This window comes from Portunus trituberculatus, chromosome 40, assembly GCF_017591435.1.
Source record: "Portunus trituberculatus isolate SZX2019 chromosome 40, ASM1759143v1, whole genome shotgun sequence".
Lineage (NCBI taxonomy): Eukaryota > Metazoa > Arthropoda > Malacostraca > Decapoda > Portunidae > Portunus > Portunus trituberculatus.
The window spans coordinates 11475104-11480103 of NC_059294.1; positions in this window are offsets into that span (position 1 = coordinate 11475104).

The following is a 5000-nucleotide window of genomic DNA, read 5'->3' on the forward strand; positions in this document are numbered from 1 at the left end:
CACTGAACTCTTTAAAAGTTTATCTGAAATATAAATACATTATGCATATATAAAAAGGCGAAAAAATATGGAAGGGTATTGAAATATAATGAATATATGAATAATTGTTTAGCATCTGCCCTATCCGTTTATTAATTAAATGAAAGTTTTCTGTGCGAAATAAGAGATGAGTTAAGTTGTCCAGCGGATCCAGCGGTTATAACACGTTGTAACGAGCGGCGTGGTGTTAAAGTAGGAGCTTATAACGCATCGGGTATCACTGTCATCTCGGGAGCACAATTTTAACTATTTCTTTACAGATTTTCCTTTTGGGTTTACCGGGAAAAGCAAACATGGCCACCGTCTCACAACAACCACCCGCAAATGATCCTTTGTAATCCGCAGAAAAAAAGAAAGAAAGAAAAAAAAAACATTGTTGCCTCGCAAGTGGCGGATTGTTTAGCTAAGCACACTCAGCAGCGGCGGAGTGTTGCGCCTGATGAATAAGACGCAAGTGCCTGAAGTGTTTGTTTATCGCTGGGCTTGAACCGAGGTAATGATGTGACCAGTGATTGCAATATATTCATTCCCTCAGATCACCGATGAATAATGACTACCATGGGTGGTGCAGCGAACACGTCCAATGACCCATAAAAATTCTTCTTGATTCTTACATAACGTAATCTGATATAGAAGAATGGTTTTCGATCTAATTAAATGTGGCAAATATTTCACGTCCTCTGCACCAGCACATAACTGGGCTCCGCCTCCTATAGTGGGATCAGGTCGCCTTTGAGCAATAAACACCAACCAAAGATCCGGGTTCGTTCACCGTCCAGGTCACGACCATCTAGGGACACCCAGGCCGCGGCTCACACTAGGCGCTGCATGGGCGGACTCCTGAAAGGCCTCTGGTTTTTGTTAGTTTTAGTTCAGCAGCTTACGTAGCTTCTGGCGGCACGGGCGTGGCGGCGGCTAGGGTCTGGTGCTGAGGTTCGTGATTAACGCCGGGCACATCGTACCCTGGCGTGGCGTGGCACCTGGACTGGCTGGGTAGGACACACCGCGGTGTTGCACCCACCTTCTGTAGCTAAGGATATGGTGCTCTGAACGGCTCTAACGTCGTCGTTTTTATCAATTCACCAAGAAATTAAATGAGAAAGATTGGTTTAATTAATGAGCAGCGGCTCTCACCAGATAAGGAGTCTACCTAATTTTGTGGCGGACTTTAACAAAGCCGGGTTGTTGCATCTGCATTTTTTGTGTATGTGAAGTGATTTCCATGTCTAATAAGGGTTGAGATAACTAAGTCGCATTACCAGTGGTTAGCTAGGCGTGAAGGAGTGAAACTTATATTACTCTGCATTATATTGAAAAACAGGAAAAACAGCTTCCGTAGACCCATGTGCACATTAACTATTGTTAATAAACGAGATTTGTGGATCATTGAGTCTGCTGAAGAGTAATTGTGGTCCGTTGTCTCTGCTCACACTGCTTGAGCACCTTGACCTTGAGGAGACAGTGTACACAATGACGAACATCTCGGGTGTATGGAGGACATGAGCATCAAATTCATAAGGACACAAGGGAAGCTGGAAGAAGAAGAAGAAGAAAAAAAAAAAATAGTCAGTAGGTGTGAACACGTGACAGCTTAATTACACATAGTGGTGACAATAGAGACTGCTTACCTGCAATTCCTTCCAAGTCACATGTTTCTTATTTTGTGTCTATCAGTTTTCTCTTTTCACATTCTTTTATTTATTTATTTATTTTTTGCAATGTAGGTGATGTAGGGGACACTTCGGTAATTCGGATTTCTCTTCGTCCTTTAGTGTTGTATTTGAATTGAGAATGATGATAAAGCGAGACAAAGACTCTCTCTATAATGGAAGTCATGGATGGAGCTACCACTTGATATCAGATTGCATAGTGCTGCTGAAATACATTGCTTCGTGAACACAGTATAAATGCGATGGATCAGTATGTTCCTATGCATCGTGTCATAGCTGTTATCGAGAGTCAAGGAGCTTACAACTCTTTCGTAACTCTTTTAGAACTTATATTTCATACACGTAGATAAGAAAAACATTATGATTAGTATAATTGCTTAGTCGAGAAGTATCAGTAGCGTATACAAATAACCTTTTAATATGGTCATAGTATTCCTTCAAACCAATTTCCTTAGCAAAATATCATAGAAAACGGATTTTGAGGTAAACCTTAGAAAAAATGAATCTCAACGTTGGCTTAGTGATCTGTTAAATATATTGAAGTTTACCATCATCCAGAAACATAAAAAAAAGAAAGAAAAATAACAAAAGTAAATAAATAAATAATAAACAAATAAATAAAAAGAAAAGAAGCTCTCCATCTTGCCTCCACTGTGCAGCAGCCTACTCATTGTTTGTGTGCAAGTTCGTTCTGTCGAGATCCTTCCCTTGTGTTTGGAAGAGAGAGAGAGAGAGAGAGAGAGAGAGAGAGAGAGAGAGAGAGAGAGAGAGAGAGAGAGAGAGAGAGAGAGAGAACTGACACATACGCAGCAAAGGAATGTAGTAAGCAAGAGAGAAGTAATGGTTATAATCGAACAGCACGACAAGGGATAATGGGACGCCTGGAGCAGAGATGGGAGGGCATGGCTGAAGAAGGACATCAATTCAGGAACTTTCAGTGGAAGTCATGGATTTATAGAAAGGCATGGAAGGAGAACTGAGAGGGTATAATGAGTCTTAGTGCATGAAGGTTCGGGTAGGGGATTGTGAGTTGCTGGAGTGGGCTTAAGTTGGGCAGCGGTGGGCGTGAGGGGGCGGGAGAGGGCGATGTTTTGCCTAAGGGAGTAGGCTACGAGGATTCTCTTTTTCCCGCCTCTTGTTGCTCTCGGACACCTGCCCAGTCTGCCTTACGTAAGTTCCTCGCCTGCTCCCTTCTCCCTCTTCTCCTTCCTCCTCCCTTCTCCCTCTTCTTCGCCCCCACCTGTTGCTTCTAGCTCTCAAATGTTGGAAGGGGGAGTGTTGATTGCCTTTCACACGAGTACACTTTCCCACACACACACACACACACAACACACACACACACACACACACACACACACACACACACACACACACACACACACACACACACACACACACACACACACACACACACACACACACACACACCATGCAAAATTTATATACAATTTCCTAACTTTTTGTTCAAGAATGTTTACGTGTATTGTTTACCTTGTAGTCTTAACACAAATCTGTGGTATTGCAAGACTCATGAGCAATAAATATCTTCTCAGGGCAGTGTACATGGCGGAACAAAGAGTTGGTGTCTCTGGAGGGAAGCAACAGTGAAAGAAAGATAGAATAAGTAATATTTGTCGTGTGGTCTGTACGGTTCTTCTCAGGGTCCTACAACCTGGCCCCTCTCGTTTTGCTGCCTTCACTTTCTCGTGCCCTTTGTTACCTGACACCCCAATGCCCTTGTTGCGAGGTGCTCCTTCTGTCACCTCGTCGTCAGCCACTCTTATCCCATGTTCCATATGTTGGGGATGTACCTTGTTCATAAAGAAATTAAGACTAGAGATTCATGTAATATTTTCCTTAATCAGATTCTTGTTGAAATTAGTAAAAAGGGAAGAAGAAAAAGTGAAGAAGCGAATGTTATGTCCTGACTGTGCGTGTTTCATTAGTATTCCGTAAGTGTTATGAGTTACCGGTGTGATCATTTCTTGGGATATGAGCTTCCTTCACTTGTTTGTCTAGATTTTTTTTTTCATGAGAGGCAGAAGAGTCCTACCGTTGAGGATGAGTCTTGAGGATGTAACAGAGGGCAGATTCTGAGGGAGGGACTTAAGGAGGAGGAGAGACGAAAAAAATAAGACAAAAAAAAAAACCTCGCTCAGGTGGGCAGGTCGGGTGTGGGAGACCGTCACCCAACAAGGCGTGTGGCAAGGACCTTACCACCTCTTCCCCTTTACCTGGAGCTGTGCCATATCGTGTCCATAGAAATAAATCGAGTTCCCACTCACTCATAACTGCTACAGGAGGGACATGAAGACCCTCGCGCTCATATCAGCCCCAGCACCGCACAGTGACGGGAGCTGCTACACCGAGACAGGAGGGACGAACGATCCAGTTTTTTACAGGGCAGGCTTGATATTGGGCGTGGGTCAGGAGGATGCGAGGAGCGTGGGACGGAGCAAGAAGGGCGCGAGGGAAGGGTGTGGTTCCCTGGCGAGGTCGTCCACAGCCTGGTGGGGAAGCAGGCGACCTTGGATTCATCTTCCCCACTCACGTCTTCCTCAGCGCTGATGATACGACTATGGCGGAACTGTTGTATTTAAGTTTGCAGCACTCGGCGATACCAGCCATGGCGCTTGTCAATGACGAATGTGGTGACTGAAGCGACGATTTTAACTGATGTGTAATGATGACGATGACAGTAGGAATAATAATAGTAATAACGACAATGCAGATAATAGCTATGATACTGATACTGATAAGGATAATACCAGCAATAATGATGATAATAAGGATGATAATAGTAATGATAATAATGATAATAATAATGATAATAATAATAGTAATAATAATAATAATAATAATAATAATAATAATAATAATAATGATAAAATAATAATAACAATAATAATAATAATAATAATAATAATAATAATAATAATAACAATAGTAATAATAATAATGACTATGATAATGATAACAACGATAACAATAATGGTAACCCACAATTCTTTTCATACATAAATTCTCACATTCATCTCTCTCATTCAAAGTATCTTTTTATCTTTTAACACGAGATGACATACAAAAGATAGAATAATGCAGACAGACAGAAAATAACCTACATTACATTGCTCGCCAAAAACAAAGAACATAAGGAAGATGTATTGAATAACTGCTGCCACACGTGCTGAGTTGTGGAGAGTGCGTGTCTGCGGCTCCCACTGGTATGTCTTCAGTTTTACCGTGTCTATATGTGGCTGTGCGTTTTTATGCTGCAGTGTTTCTACTAAT